General features: G+C 34.1%; 2 long non-coding RNA genes across 2 annotated transcripts; one reads left to right on the top strand and one right to left on the bottom strand.

Annotated features, from left to right (window-relative positions):
- On the top strand, positions 1-3,215 carry LOC139498404 (uncharacterized). Its single transcript, XR_011657925.1, has 3 exons — positions 1-75; positions 1,094-1,175; positions 1,661-3,215. It is a non-coding gene; the product is annotated as an uncharacterized lncRNA (long non-coding RNA).
- Positions 3,216-14,767: 11,552 nt separating this feature from the next.
- On the bottom strand, positions 14,768-21,663 carry LOC139497142 (uncharacterized). The gene is made up of 2 exons (XR_011657688.1): positions 21,542-21,663; positions 14,768-14,833 (listed from the first exon to the last, which is right to left on the bottom strand). It is a non-coding gene; the product is annotated as an uncharacterized lncRNA (long non-coding RNA).
- Positions 21,664-25,592: the final 3,929 nt, after the last annotated feature.

Consider the following 25,592-nt stretch of genomic DNA (forward strand, 5'->3'; position numbering starts at 1 on the left):
GAGCATGCCAGCATAAATGGATGTTCTTTATGGGTCATTGCTATTTATTCGTGTATAAAAAGGAATAACGCTAAGGTAATTTAATGTAATAACATAAATCTGTTTTGTTGTAATTTAATTTCTGTTAAGAGTTCAAACGACCATTTCCAGTGAAGCATACACCATAAAATAATGTTATGAAAATACGTGACAAAAAATATGTATGATAAGTAATTTTGTTAGTTTTAAATAAAACAGAATACCAGAGCAATTATTATAGCAACTTAAAGCGACGTTTAAATTTGTTATGTTACAAACATTATATAAGGATAGCACTAAATAAAAAAAAAACAACTGTGAAGCACAGTATATATCGTCATTCCTGTTTTGTTACCACATCTTAATTTATTGATTGAATTGATCCATTATCAAAACAAACAATGTTTTAAGGCACGGTCTCGCTGAAAGTTTTCCCTCTCGTCATGTTATTTATAACATTAACCTAATTACGCATCAGATAGCAATATGTTATATGTATTATGATTTTAGTTTACTATTTATAACTTTGTAATTAATTTTCAAATTCTAAATCTCATTTTGGAAACTAATAATCAGTTCAAAGTGTGATATCAGAGACACCTTTAAACAGTTGTTAAAGTCAACTACATACTCCACAAAGCTAAAAATATGATTCGAAAGATATGCACCGAGAGTGCAACAATTTCCCAAAAGCTGAAACAGTGGTAAACAGAAATACTAGTACAACAATAATTCCGAGCTCCGAAAAATGCTAATTGGAAAGTCCATAAGCTAATGGCAAAAATCGAAAACGCATCACAAGATTTAATAACAACGGTCATACTACTGACTTGGTACAGCAATTTTTTTATGGAAAATAAATGTGAATTACATCTGGTGTTATAGCTAGAAAAAGCCTCTAACAAAAACCGGGAGTTAAAATAAACAGTACAACTTTCTCCTCTGTAATCACGGTATTTTTTCTCTTTTTTTTCCCATTATAACTGTAACCGACGAAAACGCCTTAAGATAACGATATTTATGACTATGCTATGGTGCGTTCTATAGGCCTTAATCGTGTCATGTTTTATTGTAGAATGAATGTCAGCAAAAAGGTGGTTACTTGGTAAAGGTTGAAAGTGTAGCAGAGAATGCATGATTGATTTCAGCATTACATGGTATTTTCTATCGTAAACATTAATATAAGAAGATGTGATATAAGTACCCAGGAGACAACTCTCCATCCATAGTACACATGTTGTCAACTGCTTAAGCTAAATGCTTTAACTTAAATTTGCCTGAAAAAGAGGGTTTACGTTCGTGGAGGTGTTTTCTTTTTTTGTGAAAGATTCTTTACCTACGACGATAACCCGTAGATGTTAACTTTTTGTCCTTTTGTTTTTATGAATAGTGTATCTCTCATGAAAAAATACATTTTCGTAATTTGATAGCGTATATATAACCTTCAAATTATTATAAAGACTTTATAGTTTTAATACATTATGTATAAATGGGTTATGATGTATCAAACGACAATTTCCTTTCATTACTTATACAAATTGTGGACAGATTGCATTTGTTTTCCTTTTTTTTATTGCTCACTGATACATGTTAGTAGATATGAGACTAGCTATATCTATATTAACATTTTTGCTTTTCATAGCTGAAGTATGAATAGGCCTGAACGATATCGAGAAAGAAGGACAGTGAAGGTGGACGTCTGATAATGCTGGGATATCATTTAGTTACTGGTCATCTGGTGAACCAAATAGCAGACAGAGAGAAAATTGCGTTAATTATTGCAAGACTGGTTGTGGTTTTACCGCCAACGGATGGAATGATCTTCCATGCAGTCGTCCACAAGGATAATTATATTTGTGAAAAATAACTATCTCTCTTACCTTGAAAACCGAACAGAGTGGACGTTGAAAAATTAAGAGAAATATTTTACATACACTATCACCATAAGTATTGTTTTAATTAGTTCGTTTAAGAATTCATATTTTGAATTTAATTCGGATTTAAAGATTTCATTTATGTTTTTTGTAATAATTAAATTAACTTATTACTTCGTCGAATTTAACGTGCGGATGGGCCACGTGGTATTGGAAAATTTTAAATGAATAATTTTTACTAGTACATGGATTGCCTAAATATTTTTAATTTCACATTTTAATTTATCCTTGATGCAGAATGTAAAAGTATTATACCTGTTATAATTCGTAGAGGCAGGTATGTGTATGTTTACAGATTAAGTTAACTATTCTTATTTATATATTTTACACGTCATTCTCGTGATATACATGTACCGGTGAGACATTTATTTAGATAAGAGACAATTTAAGGAATTAAATTATTGATTTAAGATCAAATGATTGAGTTGATAGATATGAGTAAATTAATATTGAAGTCGATGCATTGATACTGTTATAAAAATAAATTAAATTAAGAGACAGATGATACAAATTATGTGATGTTAGTCAGTACTTCAATTTTTAACCTATTTCGTTTATACAAATGCCTAGAATTGGTCGACGGAGAAATGGGAATGGGCGCGCACGAGTGCCCGTTGTTGAAGCTCAACCAACAGAGAGACGACGCGGAAAGAGGAACCGTGCAGTTGATGCACCAGGAATTCAAGATGTGGGGCAGTTGTTGGTGAAGTACAAGCACCTCTTCCTCTACCAATCCAGGCTCCTTTGCCTATTGAACGACAACCTGCCTTGCAAGGTCCCGTAACACCAGCGCTGAACGTACAAGCGCCATTTGCGCAAGTTGAAATTCCAGCTCCTGTACCAATGCCTAATCAAAATGGTGAGATAAATAATGATCCTATGCTTATACCTAATCAGTCAGAATGTGATGTTTACGTATCTCAAAATTTAAAAGAAAAAATATGGAATAGAGAATACATAGATTTGTCATTACTTCTTTATCAAAACTTTATTAGTCAAATTGACAGACCTAAAAATGTTATAAGTTATGATAATGCAGCCAGTTCACTTGTAATCACATCAAACAAAAACAGCAAAGTTAAATCTATTCAAAACATTGAGTCATGGACTGATGCATTTATAAATTATATGAAAATATTTATTCAACGTTTTCCAAATTTAGCTAATGAATTGACCACTTATATGACAATCATTAGAGGTACACAAGTGTCTTTTGAGAAGATTTATTGTTATGACCAGCAATTTAGATTAAGAATGGCAAACAATCCTACAATGTCTTGGTCTTCCATTGATGGCATTTTATGGTACACCGTCATAGCTAATGGGGAACCGGAGGGTAATACAATTCAACAGACAAGTGTAGGTAATCGACCATGCTATGATTACAATTTGAAGGGAGCTTGTCATCGACAAAATTGTTTTTACACCCATTTATGTATGAAATGCGGAATGGCCCACCCTTTCGCTAACTGTCCACAACAAGCAAATAGCAACCAGGCATATGCTCGTGCTCAAAATGCAGCCCGAGGCACATATCAAAATACAGTAAGAGTTGCTAGAAATGTTGCACCTAAAACTCAAACACATTTTCAAAGAGCAGCGAATTCAAATCAAGGATTTAGACCTCGAGGAAGCAGATTTCCTGCCCTTCGAATGGTCGCCCCACACACATTTAACAATTAAATTTTATATTTTTCAGAATCTTTAATTAATCCGCTGGACATATGGTGTCTTGGCTTTACTCCGATCAATGTCACAGAATTAAATAAACTCCTTTTCAATTACCCAAATCAACATGATGCAATGATATTATATAAGGGATTTTCTGAAGGTTTTAGGTTAAATTTTTTTGGACCACGATGTAGGATTGAATCAAAAAATTTACATTCAGTCATCCAAAATCCTTGGGTGGCCTGGGAAAAAGTCATGAGTGAAGTAAAAAATGGTCGCATAGCTGGTCCTTTTTTGACTAGACCTATATCTAATCTAAGGTGTTCGCCTATCGGTGTAATTCCTAAGAAAACTGGTGGATTTAGATTGATTACGCACTTATCTTTTCCGCCAAATTTGAGTGTAAATGACTTTATTGATGAAAAATTTACTACAGTAAAGTATTCGTCTTTCGACAATGCTATTGATTTGATTAAAAGATTGGATTCAAATGTGGAAATTGGAAAAAAAGGACATTAAATCCGCCTTCAGATTGCAAAAAATTTATCCAGGGGACTTTGATCTATTAGGGTTTAAACTTATGAATATTATTTCATAGATAAATCATTGCCTATGGGGTACTCAGAATCAAATTGCTTATTCGAAAAATTTTCAACTTTTATTCAATGGGCTGTCATGAATGAGTCCAATTCAGATAATATTGATCATTATTTGGATGATTTTTTATTTGCCAGTAAAAGCAACACTGAGGATTGTAAAAATCTGATGAATAGTTTTGATAGAGTATGTTGTCGTCTTGGAGTCCCAATTGCTCATGAAAAAATAGAAGGCCCAACAACAAAACTTAGTTATTTAGGTTTACTTATAGACACAGAAAAAATGCTAATACAAATTTCGGAGGACAAAGTATTGGAGTTAAAGTCGAAAATTAAATGGGTATTGGGTAGGAATCAAGACTTATTGGTATGGGAATTGTTTTTAGACAAATTTAACGGCATTAGTTACATGCTTGACATTGATTGGACTTCAAATTCAGTTTTACAACTATTTACTGACAGCGCTGGTGGTTCAACAAAAGGATGTGGATGCTATTTCCAAGGTAAATGGGCTTTTCTTAAATGGCCTGTAGAATGGTCTGGTACTGAAGTTCTCAGGGATATATCATATTTAGAAATGATACCTATTGCACTATCTGTTTATTTATGGGGTAATCTATTTCAAAAAAAGAAAATTTTATTTAATTCGGATAATAATGCCGTGGTTGAAATTTTAAATAAGAAGACGTCAACATCTATACGAATTATGAACCTTGTTAGACACAAAGTATATTGGTCGTTATTAGGCAATTTTCACATAAAAGCACAGTTCATTCCTGGTTATACAAATATAATTACAGATTGTATTTCTCGTAAAAAATTTCAGAAATTCAAAAGTCTGGCTCTGACAGCAGATACACATCCAGCTACAATTCCGGAGAAATTTTGGATCATTTTAGGCCAGAAATAGCAAAGCTATTGGACGCATCAAATTCTCAGAACACATGGAAAACGTATAACAATGGACTTCATTTGTTTCATTTAGATTAGAAGAAGGTTTAGGAAATACATGGCCGCCCAGTATTTCGCATTTAGTAAATTATGTTGCTTATTTATCAAAATTAGGGTATGCTCCTGCAACGGTTAAGGTGTACTTATCAGGTTTGAGCTATTATTTACGAATAAATGAGCTCACAGATTTGACTTCATCGTTCATTATACAAAAAATGTTGAAAGGAATGGACAAATTGTATGGTTTAGTAGATAGTCGCAAACCTATAACTTTAGAAATATTAGCTCGATTAATAAACTCGTTGCAATTTGTCTGTTCTTCAGTATATGAATGTACGTCATTAGCATTTTTTGCATTTTTGAGAATTGGTGAAATTACAATTAATAGAAATACGCAACATGTCATTAACAATGACGATGTCAATGTTTCACATCATTCACAATCTGCATATATCACAATTCCCTTTTCGAAAACAGACCAAAAAGGTTTATCTACAACATTAACAGTTTAAAGGTTTAATCAAGTAGGTATTTGCCCGGTGAGATTGTTATTAAACTTTATTTCAATCAGACACAAAAACAATGGACCACTTTTTTTGTCATTTTAACAAAACCGGTGTAACACGATATCAATTTTCTAGTGTACTATGCAAAACCATGAAATTTATTGATTGTAATCCAAATGAGTACAACACGCATTCATTTCGAATAGGTGCAGCTACACATTTTGCTATGAATGGCCATACTGATGAAGACATTATGACTTTAGGTCGTTGGAAATCTGCATCCTTTAAACGTTATATAAGAATTGAGCTAACCAAATAACTTATAATTTCGGCTTGTCTTAGTAATGAAATATGGATTATTGGTTCTTCAATAATATGCAGTGCTCGTGATCACTCAGAGAACAGACCTTCAGGTAGTAATTTAGGTCTTTTAAAAAATAATAATTGTTTTTGCGATGGGCAGGCAAATCTGGTATGAAATGGGACGATGTTGTTGGCACCGTTAACAGCATAATTAATTTATGCAGCAAAATTACACATGCGTTGATATTGCATTGTGGTGGAAATGACATAGGAAATGTACCATGTGGTGCTCTGCTATATCACATTAAATTCACAATAGCAATTCTGTCTCAAATGCTCCCAAATTGCTCTCTCATATGGTCAAGCATTCTTCCCAGGCGTTCATGGCGTTACTAAAGCGATGACCATGCCATGGAAATTACAAGAAAGGGAATAAATAGGGGAGTGAGATCTTATATACTTAAACATGGAGGATACGTTATCAAATATCCAGATTTTGACGACCGTCATCCAGCGCTATATTCTGACGATGGAGTACATTTATTATTTATTGGAAATGATATTTTCTTGAATCAAATTCAATCAGCACTTGAAACATTCATAAAGTATTCACATTGTGTTGTATTTCATCACGATCACCTTTAATTTAAAATAAACATAGTTCATATTGACAATGGATGGAAATACATTTATTTTGTGAAATTTGGTTGTTATATAAATGTTGAATTCGCAATATCTTTTATTATATTGACTGTTTAAATGTTGTTAAGTTGATTATAGAATTGGAGATAACTGAATTGTCATGGGTAAATTTTGTGGCGGATTATCATTCTGTACTAAAGTCCGAATTATAATTTTGGCGAAATTTACTTCATTTTATGCAGACTATGGATAGCCCAGCTGCTAATTCTGAAATATTGCTGAATGGACCGCCCTTCAGTACACCAGCTTTGGATCGCCCAGCTGTGATACAATGATTAGTTCAATCGTCATCAACATTTTATTGATTGACAAATATTTCGGTTGTGTACTGTTGTTGTAACAGTTGTTGTTGTTTTATGAATGAATTTTGATTAAATGTTGCCATGACAATTCAATATTCAAACAAAATCAGTGTTTGTTATTTGTTGTAGTGAAATTCAAATCAAAGCATCAATGGCGTCTGTTCGTCAATTTTGATAATTGGTTAACTTTTTGTGTTATTAAAATTTACTGTTACAAAATGATAGAAATTATTATAAATTAAGGAATGTATCTCCCTCATGCAAAGCTCTGATTCCTTTCACGAATTTGGCTATACTTTTTGGACCTTTTGGATTATAGCTCTTCATCTTTTATATAAGCTTTGGATTTCAAATATTTAGGCCACGAGCATCACTGAAGAGACATGTATTGTCGAAATGCGCATCTGGTGCAACAAAATTAGTACCGTTAATTTTATTACTACCACTGGGTCGATGCCTCTGCTGGTGGACTATAAGTCCCCGAGGGTATCACCAGCCCAGTAGCCAGTACTTCGGTACTGGCATGAAAATACGGATTTTTTTGTGTTATTAAAATTTACTGTTACAAAATGATAGAAATTATTATAAATTAAGGAATGTATCTCCCTCATGCAAAGCTCTGATTCCTTTCACGAATTTGGCTATACTTTTTGGACCTTTTGGATTATAGCTCTTCATCTTTTATATAAGCTTTGGATTTCAAATATTTAGGCCACGAGCATCACTGAAGAGACATGTATTGTCGAAATGCGCATCTGGTGCAACAAAATTAGTACCGTTAATTGTATTACTACCACTAGGTCGATGCCTCTGCTGGTGGACTATAAGTCCCCGAGGGTATCACCAGCCCAGTAGCCAGTACTTCGGTACTGGCATGAAAATACGGATTTTTTTGTGTTATTAAAATTTACTGTTACAAAATGATAGAAATTATTATAAATTAAGGAATGTATCTCCCTCATGCAAAGCTCTGATTCCTTTCACGAATTTGGCTATACTTTTTGGACCTTTTGGATTATAGCTCTTCATCTTTTATATAAGCTTTGGATTTCAAATATTTAGGCCACGAGCATCACTGAAGAGACATGTATTGTCGAAATGCGCATCTGGTGCAACAAAATTAGTACCGTTAATTGTATTACTACCACTGGGTCGATGCCTCTGCTGGTGGACTATAAGTCCCCGAGGGTATCACCAGCCCAGTAGCCAGTACTTCGGTACTGGCATGAAAATACGGATTTTTTTGTGTTATTAAAATTTACTGTTACAAAATGATAGAAATTATTATAAATTAAGGAATGTATCTCCCTCATGCAAAGCTCTGATTCCTTTCACGAATTTGGCTATACTTTTTGGACCTTTTGGATTATAGCTTTCATCTTTTATATAAGCTTTGGATTTCAAATATTTAGGCCACGAGCATCACTGAAGAGACATGTATTGTCGAAATGCGCATCTGGTGCAACAAAATTAGTACCGTTAATTTTATTACTACCACTGGGTCGATGCCTCTGCTGGTGGACTATAAGTCCCCGAGGGTATCACCAGCCCAGTAGCCAGTACTTCGGTACTGGCATGAAAATACGGATTTTTTTGTGTTATTAAAATTTACTGTTACAAAATGATAGAAATTATTATAAATTAAGGAATGTATCTCCCTCATGCAAAGCTCTGATTCCTTTCACAAATTTGGCTATACTTTTTGGACCTTTTGGATTATAGCTCTTCATCTTTTATATAAGCTTTGGATTTCAAATATTTAGGCCACGAGCATCACTGAAGAGACATGTATTGTCGAAATGCGCATCTGGTGCAACAAAATTAGTACCGTTAATTTTATTACACCAAGTGATAATTTTGATCAAACGATATATTCAATAATAGAATTTAATTAAATGAAAATTAAATTCATTTATTGAATTAACATTTACTAGTACATGTATTGAGACTCGACAAATCGAGTCGTCCTTACTCTTATTATGCTAATTTGAGCATGTGACGGCCGAGTAGTAAAAGTCCGTGCAATTTAACGGTCTCTTTTACCTTGAAAACCGAACAGAGTGGACGTTAACAAATTAAGACCCATCCTCTCCCACCTTTAAGAATTGAACTCTGTTTGCTGCTGGTTTTATTTATTTTTCAGATGCTCCAGTCTTCATACAAATATCCGTCATGGTAACATGCTGAAGCAGTCACACAACCGGAGCAAAATTTACTTCATTTTATGCAGACTATGGATAGCCCAGCTGCTAATTCTGAAATATTGCTGAATGGACCGCCCTTCAGTACACCAGCTTTGGATCGCCCAGCTGTGATACAATGATTAGTTCAATCGTCATCAACATTTTATTGATTGACAAATATTTTGGTTGTGCACTGTTGTTGTAACAGTTGTTGTTGTTTTATGAATGAATTTTGATTAAATGTTGCCATGACAATTCAATATCCAAACAAAATCAGTGTTTGTTATTTGTTGTAGTGAAATTCAAATCAAGGCATCAATGGCGTCTGTTCGTCAATTCTGATAATTGGTTAATTTACACCAAGTGATATTTTTGATCAAACGATATATTCAATAATAGAATTTAATGCAACTGTCATATAAGTACGACGTTTGGTACTATAAAAACAGGTTCAATCAACCTTTTTCTACATAAGAAAATGTCTGTGCCAAGTCGGGAATGTGAAAGTTGTTGTCCATTCGTTTGATGTTTTGAGCTTTTGATTTTGTCATTTGATTCGGACTTATATTTAAAAATTAACTATGAGGGTCGGTTGAAAACAAAACGTTACTGAGAAAGAGATGATTTCAGATTTTCAATTGTGACCATTTCATTTTTGAATAAAGGCAACAGTAGTATACCGCTGTTCGAAATTCTTCAATTAATTGAGAAAAATACAAATCCGAATTACAAACTAAAATTGAGGGAAACACATCAAATATAAGAGGAGAACTATGACACAACAGAAACACAACATTAAAATTGTAAAACACAGAAACGAACTTTAATATATCAATGGTATTTTTTCTGACTTGGTACAGGACATTTTATGAAAACAATGGTGGTTGAAACTGATGTTGTGCCATGTTAAACCTCCCGCTGTTATGGCAATATTAAATATAACATTAAAATGACAACATTACATGACAGGAATACAATACAGATACATGGGAGAACATATAGGACAGAGAAACACACGAATAATAGCTACCAAAAAGTACCAGGTTTAAAATTTATTACGCCAGAAGTCCGTTTCAACAACACAAGACTAACTAGTGACGCTCAGATGAAAAAGTTCGAAAGCCAAAACAAGTACAAAATTAAAGAGCATTGAGGACCAAAAATTCAAAAAAATGTAAATATTACGGCTAGGGTTATCGGGCTGGGATAAGAACATCCTTATTATTTAGAAAAAATCATTCTTTTGCAAACAGTTTTTTTTTTTTTTTTATAAAATGACTATACAACATGTATAACAAATATACATGATAAAACCGAAGTTGTGACTAGCTACAGAATAAAGACAGATACATAAAACAATCTAAAGCAGCACATATAAATCCCAGCCGAGTTACATTACCAACGCGATTTACTCACAACGTGACGTCACATTTGAATTTCTAAAAAAATCCCTCAAAAGGGAAAGAATTTGGATACAATTCAAAATTAGATCAAGATGTCATATTGATATAACATTCATTAACAACAATGAAAATTACAATATTAATTAATATCAACTTGTGGTAGTAATTAGATAATTAATTGTATTATCTAGCTATGTCGGTGTTTCTTCTAAATCACACTGTGAACCAAATATATCGTATAAATTTATTTGAACCAAACTAAAATCTTATAAATGAACTGGGTGATTAATTATCTTTACCATAACACACGAATACAACAGAAAAAAATAAGAGTTACAACTACAAACGATAAGACATTTGACAAAATCCGATGAGAATAACAAATATTACATAAAAACTAAATACATCAATTTTGGATAGAAAAGTATCTTGACACGTCTTATAGCAATGCGATTTTACACTCAGCAAGAGACACAATGGGAAATAAGTCACGTTTGGTAATTAAAAGATCAGACATCGTAATGCCAAACCTCAATCCACTTCGTAAATTTTACGGACGCCATCACGAGTTGGTCGACGGTTATTGAATATCCGTTATACAGATGATATCGAATATGTTCCTTTAATATATCGTAACTAAAATACCGTTTCCTTTTCATGAATGTGACCTACCAAATAAGAGTATTTACCGACTTTGTAATAACATGAGAAGCACGACGGGTGTCACATGTGGAGCAGAATAAACTGACCATTCCAAAGCACCGGAAATTATCCCCAGTTTTTGGTTGGGTTTGTAATGTTTTTCTACTCCTATTTAGGACACTTTGTTTACGCATCGATGTCGGTACAGAAGAATTTGATGCAATCGTCGTATAAGTGAGAGGTTTAGCGCTAAAAATAAAACTGGTTTAATCCATCATTTTCAAAATTTGAAAATGCCTGTACCAAGTCAGGAATATGACGGTTTTTGTCTATTCGTTTGATGTCTTTTTTGACATTGACATTTGATTTTGAAATTTGATTATGGACTCTCTGTTCTGAATTTTCCCTCAGAGTTCAGTATTTTTGTGATTTTACTTTTTTTCCATCAAAATCAAGTCGGAAGACAATACAACAAAACTAGACAACTGTCATCTGCATTGAAGACTTTCAAGGTTTAATACCATATTTGCATGTTTTTTTAATTTGTGTTTGTTATGATTCGCAAATTAATAATCTTTTAAGAAAGCATACTGTCATATTCATTTTGACCATCTGAAAAGTGGCCCCCTTTAAAGCTCTATCCACAGGAAGATCACCATTTATTTTGTTAACAGATGATAAATATTTCACAGCTTCTTTACCTCTGTTAACAGATTTCGGTCTATCATTCACACAGTTTTTCAGTTCTCTAAACTTAGGACCATAAGAGATCGTCCTACGGTGATGTCCATGTTGAATTATGTAAGATCTCAGTTAATAACATGGCCAAAGGGCCAGTACAAGTAGGCGAGTTGGAATAGACACATGTCATTTGATTTTCATGTATTGTTCAAAATTAAGGTGCTGCAATGCTTGCTTGTAGTTACATTCTGTAGTCGAAAAGTTTTGATGTAACCGTAGAATATAATAGGAACGACTTGTTTTGAAAATATAGCGGAATTAGAAAATGTACCTCCTTGTGATGTGGAACATTGCTGATGCTTATTTCATCAGTTACTTAATTGTAAACTAAATAGGGAGGAATTTTTTTTCATCATGTTAGTCAAGTGCGTAGCCTCACAAACATTTTTGAAAATAAACAGGCAGTTCTAATGTAGTGTAAGCCCAGCGGATTAGACAAGTGTGAAAGACTGTCATCAAAGCTCAAGAGTGAAATCTACATTTGGAAGACTTTATTTTATATTACTTATTTGACATTATAATTGCAACCATATGTCAAAGTAATACCTAGGTCCCTTAATTAGACATTTTCCCTGAATATTCGGAAACGGGTACGTAGTATAGGGCGTTTAGAAGATGGGGAAAGAAAATATACCAGAGGCGCAATGTACAGTACTATCATGGAACATGTGGAATTTTGTAAAACTTCAGTGTCCAATACAGTACAAGGTATGTCCTCCGATTTACTATTCAATGGTCACATGTAAGTCTTGTGTGGACAAGGCGCGTTTTTGGCGTATTGAATTTTAAACCTGATGCTTTTTGTTATCTATTAATCATGTTTTTCTTTGTCTAATATGTTCTATTAATTTGTATTGTAGTCCTGTAATATTATGTTGTCATTTCAATGTTATATTTAACTTTGCCATTAAAGTGCGAGGTTTGGCATGCCACAAAACCAGGTTCAACCCACCACTTTTATTCCCCTTTAAAAGTGTCCTGTACCAAGTCAGAAAGATGGCCATTGTTATATTATTGTTCGTTTCTGTGTGTGTTGCATTTTAACGTTGAGTCGTTTGTGTTTTCTCTTATTTTTGAGAAATTGAGATAAGACGTGGCACGGTACTTGTCTATCCCAAATTCATGTATTTGGTTTTCATGTTATATTTGTTATTCTCGTGGAGTTTTGTCTGATGCTTGGTCCGTTTCTGTGTGTATTGCGTTTCGGTGTTATGTCGTTGTTCTCCTCTTGTATTTAGTGCGTTTCCCTCGGTTTTAGTTTGTTACCCCGATTTTGTTTTTTGTCCATGGATTTATGAGTTTTGAACAGCGGTATACTACTGTTGCCTTTATTTAATATTGAAGCCATGACGGACTTATTATTCGACAAAATTTCATCCTTGTCAAACGATATATTTTTTTTGTAGGTGGAATTTTCCTGAGTGCTTATTTGTTTCTAAATCTTTTAGAAGACACTCTAGTATTTACATATGGACACAATATTCTTTGAAACTCTACCACAGGAACATCAACATACATTTCGGTGACATCTTTTAAATCTCTGTTAACGGATTTGGGTCTTTCATTCACATAATTTTTCAGTTTTTTTAAACTTTAATCATCTTAGACAAATTTGATACGAGTTCTTTTAATTAACTAGTAGATAAAAGTGGATGTGATATAAATGTCAATGAAACAACTTTCTATCCAATTGCTTTTAAAGTTTTTGTAAGTTTTAAAAATAAGCCATTAAAGGTAAAATTTCGATCTAAGTATAGCAATGTATAAAAGTCCCGAAAAATGACAAATGTATAACTATATAAACGAGAACACCAACAGTTTAATCCATATAAAGTCGAGAACGAGACAGCACTTATAAACCACATCAACAATCGACAACCACTGAACACAATGTAAATACCTATTTGATAAAAGACACAATTCTAACTGTCTGTTCTTTTGTGTGTTGAACTAGTCCAGCAGCTCTCATGTATGAATTATTTGTCTTATAAGTTTCTATTTTCATTTTCCCTAAGTGTTTTGCCTATAAAGAAGCTTTATGAACCAAGTGGTTTGTTTTAGTTTATTTTTAACGATTCAGCTCAGTAGTCAGCACTTCAGTGTTGACGATAATCACTTATATGGTCATTTTTATAATTTCATGTTTACAAGAGTTTGACCTTTTCGAACTACTAAGGATTTTTTCATCCTAGGCATAGATAACCTTTGCAGTATTTGGCATACCAATTTGGAAAAAGTAAAAACACAAAAATACTGAACTCCGAGGAAAATTCAAAAGGGAAAGTCCCAAATCAAATAGCAAATACAAAAGTTCAAAAACATCAAACGAATGGATAACAACTGTCATATTCCTGACTTGGTACAGGGATTTTCTTATGTAGAAAATGGTGGATTGAGCCTGAAATTTGAGTCATAAATGCTCTTCAACTTTGTACTTGTTTGGCTTTTAAACTATTTGGATCTAAACGTCATTGATTAGTTTGATGTAGACGAAACGCGCGTCTAACGTATAAAATCATAAGCTTTTGGGATTTATTTTTTTATTTTTGACCAAGTGGCAAAGTAAATTTGTTGTCAACATTTAATGAAAATTAAACGCGCCACACTAATTTAAGTCCAGTTTATTGGTATCAAGCCGAGTTCGACGTACTATTAAAACACTCATAATTACATGGCATGACATGACCATTTCAACCAATGCCATGGTGGAAAGGAAACTCATCACTCTCATAATTGATTCTTTTTGTTTTGTTCATTTTTTGTTCATTTTGCATTGATATATCCTTTATATTTTATATTTCAAAGAAAAGAAAAATCTGCTTGAACGATTTTATTTCATCAAGTACTGCAATGGCATGTATCCTCTCTACGGACAGACTCTCTGAAAAACACAATACTTTAAATCAACAGACACATAAAAATAACTACTATCTGATTTAAAAATGGAGATCATATTATATATATTTGTATAGGTTAGAAAATGTTAGTCAACAAGTGATTATGTGCCCTATTGTTCACTAATTTTACCCCCGCCTGCAACAAATATACGTCCAACAGGAAGTTGTTAAGTGATGAATCTGAAAACGCACACCACAGTATAACTGACTTATAAAAATCCTGAAACCAAATGCCGGTTATCATTGTATTGCAATTCCTAAGAATAGCGTGATAACAATTTTCAATGTGTGTACCATGTTTAAAATGTTACAAGTGCTCGGCGTCTGGCGTAAATATAAAATTTTAATCCTGATATATATATAGTGATTTTATCTGTAAACAGGAAGTTGTTGAGGGATGAATCTTAAAACCAATCACACGATATAACTGACTTATATAAACCATGAAACCAAATTGTAGAAATCCTAGTATTGTAGTTCCTGAGAAAGATATATATTGGACGGACGGACTGACGGATGGATGGATGGTCGGACGAACAGACAGAGGTGAAACAGTAGACTCCCATTTTTCTTTAAGCGTGGGTATAATTATAAGGAACATAACTATTAGTATCTGGTATTCTTGACTGCTTGTTCATTGATCAAATGAAAATGAGTTCATTTTGTTCGCTTTACACTATCAAGAAATTTAATTGGTTCACGTTAATTCACCCACATATATATTTTGATGTCCATCATTTTAAATTTTCTAAATTAAAGGTAACATATCATAACAAAAGATTGCAAGTAGAGAAGCACTTTTTGCTTCCATATTGGATAATAAACGGAATCGAACATAATATTGATTTGATTGTATCCAATATCATCAATTTAAAATACCACATATTACAATAAGCAATCTTCAATGCAGCGTTAAACTCCCATCAATACATGTTTGCATTTGTATCTCCCCTTAAATAGCTCATTTGAAAAAAAATGATTTTCAAAACTAAAAATTAGATATTTCTTAAAATATTTTGAATAATACAATAAATTAACAAGTGTTCTTGATATAAAGAAACATTCTTAACCATTATATTGCAAATCTATTTCCAAATTTGCAGATTTGGCCAAATAACTAGACCGATTTTGTACTATGATTGTACAATCCAAGATGGCGGTATACCACGTATCTACCTTAAAGTACCAGAGATCACAATAAGCAATCTTCAATGCAGCGATAAACTCCCATCAGTACATTTTTAAAAGGTAAAAAATTAAATTGAACAGCCTTTTGCTTCAAAACTTTCTCAAAGATAACGGGAAAACTGATGGTCAATTGTTAGTTTAAGATAATCAAACTTATCAAAATAATCAAACGATATGTCAGTAAATATATAATCATAAGAATGTTAAAAGTTAAAATGAACAGCCTTATTGCTTCAATATTTCCTCAGAGAAAACGGGAAAACTGATAGTCAATTGTTAGTTTAAGAAAGTCACGATATGTCAGTAAATATATAATCAAAGAATGATATTAATCAAATTGTTGATATTCTAAACAATGTTACCAAAATATTTATTGTATTATTTATTGCGTATTGGGGTGGCCGAACGGCTTAAGTAGGTTCATCTTAACCAGGGGTTTCGGCAATTACCACTTGTACAACTAAGAGTACTGCTCTGGAACTCATTCATCGTTTGTACTTCATGTGATCAATATTTTATATTCTTTATTTGTTATTGCGTACATCACTTTATGTGCTCCAGTTTTTGGAGTTTTTATACAGGACAGTGTTGGAACCCGTGTTACTTTCCCCTCTATTCTGTGTGACGAAAACTGCTCAGCAGGCCGTGTGCACAACTGCAAGGCAAATTCAGCGAAAACATTACAAAGCTGTCTTTACATCAGCGATGAACTGTTTTAAAATATTTTCCTATGTTATAAAGAAACTATGAACAATTAACCGTTCAAACTGTTCGTATTTGCTGTTACACAATTTAATTCAGACAGAAACCGACGTGTGCAAACATATTCATCTATTTATTATTATAAAGAACATTAACAGATTTATATATCTGAAAACTGTTGATCCGTATTTTTAATGTACTTTAATTATTATTGAACATATTGTTAAATTGTATTTTTATTTGTATTTTCAGTGTTTCACCATTAGGATTGGTAGCTAAATAAAGGTCAGCTCCTGGTTGTTTTATCTTTACATAAACCCAGTCATCTTGGTTAAACTCGCTGGTCCAACCAGTACAGTGAAAAAGCTACAACTTGCCTGTTGTTTTTCTTGGATAACGTACGCCACTCCACGACAGTCAGCCGACCCATAACGTAGTTTCAACGACAACGTTTCCTGCTAGTAAATTGACGACCACCTGTGTTTATATATCCAGAAAAGGAACGACGACGTAGCAACGTTCATACCTATACACTGACAGTGGACTACATAACTTGTGTGTACTAGGCAGCAACCCAACAACGTTGAGTCATAATGGATCCCAGTCACGTAGAACAGCAAGACGAGGTTCAACTCCTAGAGAGAGATGTTTCTAAAGAACTATTAGAAAATCCATCTAATACAACACAGTAAGATGATAATCCCGATCCAAGCGAAAAAGGACATGAAGCATTCACAGAGAAAGATGACAAGTTCTGTGAGGAACTAGAGGACCTTTGGTCAGATTTAGAATTGCAGTTATTAAAAATGACCACTCCTATTAACGAGCTCCAACAATTACTTACGGCAGAGGACAAAATCTTACAAGCCTGTATTCCTTTACCGTAAGCGCACAGATGAGTACCTGAACTTTTTGACGAAGACCAGAACGTCTGAAAGTCTTAAGAACATAGACACATGTAATCAATCATCAGAAATTTGACTGTCTAAAATAGACCTGGCTAAGGAAACCCTACGCGAGCATCGCCTCGCACTAACAAAGGCTAAATCCACCAAAACAAGAACATCTATGGTTGAGCAAAATTCTCATAGCGGAAGTTAAAATGGCTCCGATATGTCAAGCCTTGCACGGAGGAGGTGTGCCCATGCAGGAGCTGCTAAGTCAAAAATAGCCTTTCCTGAAAAACATGCATTGATCTTTAAACAGGAGGCATTATAAGAGGAACAGGCTCTGTTCAGACAAACTGAAATCAAATTCGTAATGGAGCAACAAGCCATTCAAGCAGAACAAGAAGCTTTACGTATAAAAGTTCAAATGGAACAAGTAGCCATACGTAAAGCAGTTCAAATGGAAGAAGAGGCTGCACAAAGAAAAGTGCAAACGCATCAAGAGGCTGCGTTCCTGTAAACTCAAATGGAACAGGAGGCAGCACAAAGGAAAGCTCAACTAGAACGAGAGGCCATAAGCAGGAAAGCTCAACTAGAACAAGAGGCAGCACGAGTAAGTTGGGAAAAGGTCAATTTGAACCTTCTCAAAGCACAGATTGAGGCTGCAGCCGCAGAAGCCGCGGCTCGTATCCTGAAATACGATGGCAGCTAAGCATTTAGCGATCTTCCTGACGAAAGAGAGGACCCACTCCAGCGTGTTCAAGTTTCGTCAATAAACTTTATGTACCGCGTGCTGTACAGGAAGTTACATGACCTCAAAAGATAAAACGAATTCCTGTTAAGATTGAGCTGAATCATGAAGCAACAGCGTTCGTGCCATCTGTGGCAATGAACTTGCCGTCACAGACATCTGCTGTCTTGCCTTCTGATACTAAGTCACCAGAAGTTACAATAATCCCAGATCTGGGAAAAGTTACCGGCATACAACAACTAAGCCTTTCAGTTGGGTTCCCTGCTGAACACCAATAACAAGGCGTAATAGAAGAGATCCCTGTTGCACACCAGCAATAGTCAATCCAACGTCGGATATTTCTACTACGTAAGGACATGTTGTGTTCCCGGCAAACAAACTTTAACGACCGTACAGAATCCTTCTGTACATGGAAAGCAAGCTTTAAAAACGTCAAAGACAAATTACCAGTTTCGGACTCGGAACAAATGGACCAAGTGATTGAGTGGCTGAGGTCAGAGTCTGCCAAACCTGCCATGAGAATTAGGGCATCAAACGTCAACAACCCAACAAGAGGCCTACAAAGGTTATGGCAGAGACTGGATGAGCGATATGGTGCTCCAGAAATGTTGGAGGCTTCTCTTACAAGCAATATGCTAATTCTCCTACCTTGATGGACAGAGATAGTCCACGTCTATATGACTTGTCTGATATTTTATCAGAAATAGAATATCACAAGGAAAATCCCATGCTGGGATGTTTGCGTGCTTATTTCGACTCTTCGTCGTGATAAATCCTATTGTGGAAAAATTGCCATACGGACTCCGAGAAAAGTGATAACAAGGGCTTCAAGAAACAAGTCTAAATATGAAGTTGCCTTTTCACCTTTCACAGAATTATCTGTTTTCATCAGGGAAATTAGCAAAATTAAGAACGATCATGGGTTCATTTTTGGGTCAAGAGTCACACCTAGTACAAAAGATGCTGCGCCAAAGTTCACACCTCACACATATTCTAACCTCAATGTGCATAAGACAGCAATTGAACAGCAACCTGGAGACATCAGTGAACAACAAAGTCGTTGCATTTTGCATAATACAAAGCATACATCAAACGAATACCGAGCGTTCCGTGCCTAATCAATCGAGGAACATCACTGCATTACACATAAATCGATTGACCTAAAGGTGCACCGCCTTCAACGCCTACATCAGTCGACGGAGGGAAGCTTATTGATACACCCTACGGCGGGGAGCAACTTGAGTTAGCTGAAACCAAGTTAACCTCTGTTAGTTCAACTTGCACATATATCTACAAAGATGGCAACAGTAGTAAATCTTGTGCCAAGATACTTGTGAATGTCTTTTACAAAAATAATCAGGACAAAGTAAATCGCATTTATGCAATTATTGACGACCAAAGCAACCGTTCTCTCGCCGCTCCTGAATTCTTCAATACTAGATTCAATCTACTTCAACTGATTGAATGCGATAGCATTCCAATTTATCAGAACGAAATTGCTACACCTGAAGATATATTGCAATATCAACACTTGCAAGAGCAGCAAAAAAATATTCTATCGATTGATTGAAAATGCAAAATCCTGTTGCTCATTTGAAGAAACCTAATAGAGGCACATCACGTCCTTGATCAATGCTCGGACCACCACCGGCACCATTTGTGCAAAAGTTAAACATGGGTTTGATTATCGATGGTGAAATACGCTCCGATACGCAACATGAACTCACTACAAAGGCAACAAATCCAACGTGTAGTGTTGTGAAACCACATACAAAGACATTACCTGAGTGTTATAAAATAGAATTCGAACTGATTCGTTTAAACATTATTTCCGTTTACATGGGCAACCGAAATCGAAATCAGCGACTTCGATCGTCAGATTTGCAGAAACCGAAATGTTCATTTCGGAAGCAACACCACAAAAAGTGAACACCGACAAAGAGAAATACATCCGAAATCATTCAATTCCCACGTACAGCTTCAATTCGCATTTGGATATGCAAGGATAAAAGGGACGTAGAATGGACAATTCTGACTTAAGTCACAGAGAAAAGGAACATGGCATCGACTGGTGTACTGTATGCAGTAACCGCAAGGGAAAGCGTCCGTTTTGCGAAATGTCCTCGTTGGATTGCATATCGATGTCGAAGGGATATTCTTTCATCAGAACTACAGCCATGGAACTGGATTTTAAATTGCTGCAATCTCGTCGGAAAGACCGCCTTGTTAAGGATAGAAGTGGTGAAATACCTAGCCTCCTGTTGGATTACTTCTAAGTTCATATAAGTGGAACTTTTGACGGTCGTTATATATTATTATTTTTGTTTAAATAATAGAATAGTGATGTCAGATAGACCACAGACGGGGAGTGTTCTTTAACTCATTCATCATTTGTTCTTCATGTGATCAATGTTTAAGTTTCATTACGTACATCCCTTTATGTGCTCAAGTTTTAGGATTTTTATACAGGACAGTGTAGGAACCCATGTTACTTTTCTCTCTCTTCTGAGTGATGAAAACTGCTCAGCAGGCCGTGTGCACAACTGCAAGGAACATTCAGAAGACACGTTGTCCAAAGGAACAATTCGTGGCAAACCACAGCGTGAGTCACTTTAAAAAACATACAAAGTATGTCTTTACATCAGCGATGAACTGTTTTAATATATTGACCTATGTTGTAAAGAAACTATGATCATTTAACCGTTCAAACTGTTCGTATTTGCGATTACACAATTTAATCCAGACAGAACCCGACGTGTTCAAGAATATTCATCTATTTATTATAATAAAGAACATTAACAGCCGTATATATATTCGAACTGTTTATCCGTATTTTTAATGGACTTTAAATATCATTGAACACATTGTAAATTGATTTATAGTTGTATTTTCAGTTTTTACCATTTGGATTGGTAGTGAAATTAAAGTCAGCTCCTGATTATTTTATCTTTACATAAACCCAGTCATCTTACTTAAACTCGCTGGTCCGGCCAGTACAAGTATCAATACTTTACTTCATCATTTATTTGTATCGAATGCCAGACGATTGTAACCTGTCTGTGACATGTATTGTATTTTTTTCATGATGGTGTTGAAGTTATATATTAATACTGTAATGGAACATTGATTTTTCTAATTAAAAGCTAAACCAAGGGTATATTTACCAGTTTGTATTCGCATATGTAGTGTTTAGCAGTAAGGCTACTACAGGGTACAATTTGCCAATACCAGACATCACCGGCGGCGGCATATAATTTCACAGCACAGGGCGAATTTGAGTCAACATAATTGACTGAAATAAATAACCGAATATTTATTTCGTATTTCGTATTAAATAACACAATAGGGACAATTTCTATTCTGATTGTTTTTGATTGTATTAGAAAAAAACGTTAAAAGAAATAAATAAACAAAACTATCGTTTTTCAAACATGTTAGTCGAACACAAACTGGATTGCATGTTGTTCGGAGTGATCAACAGCTCCGTGCTGACCTATAATGGTTTATTTTTTTTTGCAAAATGTGACTGGGATGGAGAGTTGTTTCCTTGGCATTTATACCCCATTATCTTATATCTATTCAAAATGCCATGGGAAAAACGGAGAAAAGAACAGTAAACAAAACACAACATATAAAAACAAGCGGTAATATCAGGTGCTCTGGAAGGGTAAGAAAATGCTGCCCAACTAATGGCATATGTGGGGTTGTAAATTGTACACATCTGTAGTTCAGTCTTATTCAGAAGGTCACAATCGAAAAATAACTATTGGTTTTTATGCTTTTATCTTGTTATGGACTGAATTTTAAAAGTGCTGATCATTATTAGTCCATATTTTGTATTACCTTTTTATACACATATATTGTTTGATACCATGTACTGTCCTGTAGATGACGCTTCTTTTTTGTGTTGTTTATTTGCTGTCTCATCGACGTATGGTGTATATGCTTTTGCTAATTATCATAAAATTTACCCTGACCAAATGGGAGATGATTTAATGAAAATGGACCATCTACGGCAAATGTATAGTCCCCATCCTTATCTATATCATTTGCTCCGGTCCACACATCCGCAGCATTGACTGCTGTAAAAAGAATTAAATGTTAATGAGCTTCATTGAAAATCAGTAGAATAAAACTAAGGTATGAACTTAAATAACGACTATGATAAAAATGTTTATAAAAGTCCGCCTCTTTGTTTCAAAATAATTAGCTTTTTAAAAGTTTGATTTTAATTAATAGAAAATGAATGTAAAAACTCAAATGTAGAGAAAAAAACCAAGAAGGGTCTATGTGCTTGTTTTTTAGATACAGTCTATCAAAATTATGGCGGGAAATGATTCTTTGTGGTCTTTTCATGCATTTACATTGGTCTCATTTTTCTTTGAAAAAAAAATTAGAAATAAATAACAAGGATTTTCTTGGATTTAAAAATACTGGTTTTTAAACTACACGTAATGCAATTATGAAAAGAACAGTAGTGGTAAGTGGGAAAATTTATTAATGGCACTTCATAGATAAAACCAGGGAGTTCCGAAAATCTGGCATAATTTCAAAAACAAGAGAAGCGAACATCTTAAAACTTGATAAACTAAATAAGTAATCAGTGAAACTAATGGAAAACCTTCATATTCCTGACTAGAAACAATATCAATCAATTTTGTTGAAATTTATAAAAATGACCACATTATTGATATTCATGTCAACAACGAAGTGTTGACTACGTGGTTGGTGATACCCTCGGGGACGAAACGTCCAACAACGATGGCATCGACCCAGTGGTGTAAATATTTATCAAAGGTACCAGGATTATAATTTAGTACGCCAGATGTGAAAGCGGATTACTGCATTTTTTATTGGATAGCTGCCTTACATTATATGGTGTTGCAATAAGATGTTTAGATGGGTATAGGGTATCGACAACTAAGTAACATTCACAAGAAAACAGTAATATATCGCGTGGACCGATCGTATCTATCAATCTATAAGTCATCGAGTCATTGTTAAGACCTAGGAAACCAAAATTAATGTATATTATTTTTTAACAGTGTCTATTATGATTTACATATGAATACAGTGAATCAATGAACATGTCCACTATAATACAATGCCTGGAATTTGGTTTGGGAGATTTATTCTATGGGAGGTGCTATCAATATATCTAACTGATTCTTCCAATTCTGGCCAATAACCTTTTAAAGATTCCAATTCCTCAGATGAATGCCATGTTATCATTGATGTTAACGCTTAATGAAGAATTAACTCAATTTCATGGATAGCTTGGTGAACAGAAGTGTTGCTAACATCAAACATCAAACATCAAAGCCATTTGCCAATGTTCAAATGTATGTTAACAAATCAAAAACCTTTAAAAGTTTATTTTGCCAGCTTAAGGTGGTACCCAACACTTTATTTTTAAAATTAATTTTGGTTCGTTAATTTTCTTAAAATTTTGACAAAGTATTTACTTTGACCCTTTTACAAAAATATAAAAATTTCAAAAAATTTTAACCAACTGTTTTTTCAGAAAAAATACACTGGTTATATAGCAGTTTGACAAACACTTATTTTGATCATTGAGAAGCTTAATATTCCCTTAACAACACAACATAATTAAAACGTTTAGCTGATTTTACAGAGTTATCTCCCTTTAGTGTTAGATACCACCTTAAGAGTACCATTTCTTCATTCCTCTGACTTATTTTGCTTAGCGCTCTCATGAGAATCAAACATACTTCATTAAAATCATGTTCTGTTGATAGATAAATGAACCGAGGAAGAAACTTGAATGATAAGAATTTTGTTTATTTATAATGACATAAAATTGTTCGCTTTATACAGTTCATTCCCTTGGACAAAAGTGTTATGCTTTATGATTAATTTACATAATTAATAAATGTGTATCCACATTTCAATTGTTTCTAACTTGTTATAGTGCATTTAATGCTTGTTGAATTTAACTTTATTTTTTGGCTAGAATTATGTAAATTATTGAATGGAAGTTATGTTCCATCTACTGTATTCAAATGCCACTCAATATAAAGGAATTAAACATTATAAACTTTTACCATTTACCTCATTACTATTTTTGGTGTCGGTATCGGTATCGGTTTCGGTTTCGGTTTCGGTATCGGCTTATGATGAACATGTCTAATTTTATGCTTTTACTTTTCTACATTGGCTAGAGGTAGAGGGAGAGGGTTGATATCTCATAAACATGTTTAACCCCGCCGCATTTTTGCGCCTGTACCAAGTCAGGAGCCTCTGGCCTTTACAAGTATTGTATACTTTTTTATTTTAGATTCTTGTGTATATATAATATGGGGTTTAATATGGCGTCCATAATCACTGAAATCGTATATATATTTGTTTAGGGACCAGCTGAAGGACGCCTCTGGGTGCGGAAATTTTTCGCTGCATTGAAGATCTATTGGTGACCTTCTCCTGTTGTCTGTTCTATGGTCGGGATGTTGTCTCTTTGACTCATTCCCCATTTCCATTCTCAATTTAATACTAAGTCTGGTATCTATTATGGTGCGTAACCGTATGGACTTTGGTTTTGGAAATATGGAATATATATATTTCTATAACTCTATGGAAACATATCCCTTTCCGAACCCACTGTATACAAAAATGTAATCAACGTGTGGTTGTCGGTGATCTCAGAAGATGACTGGCTGAGTCAAAGGGTCATAACCTTTCTCAGCTCCCTGAGATCATCAAAATGTTCGAACATGTGTTAATGATATTGAAAACTTCGTGCAAAGTGGAAGGCACTCGAAGGGAATTTAGTTTTAGTAAAAAGGAAAATGTATCTTTTAATCATTAGAGAAACAGATTATGACATAGTAACGCCGAGGCTCGGACTTTACAATTGATAATTTAACTATCTCGATTGGATAAATCCGATAATCCACTTGTATCAATGTAATAATCTATATATATTTAATAAACATATTAAATGAGATTCATTAATAGCTTTGACTTATTTACATACATTTTCCTGAAATCGAATTTGTACCTGAGGAATGGTACATGTTCATGAATATAACCTTTATTTTACCTGATTTACAAAACATTTAATACAAACGAGCGACACAGGCTTATAAGAGCATCCAGCAGCTAAGATAACCTGTGAAAAGTAAACTTACAAAAAAAAAAAAAAAAAAAATCAACTGAAAAATTTAAAACAACAGGTACCTTCTCAAATGGCAAAAT

This window comes from Mytilus edulis, chromosome 12, assembly GCF_963676685.1.
Source record: "Mytilus edulis chromosome 12, xbMytEdul2.2, whole genome shotgun sequence".
Lineage (NCBI taxonomy): Eukaryota > Metazoa > Mollusca > Bivalvia > Mytilida > Mytilidae > Mytilus > Mytilus edulis.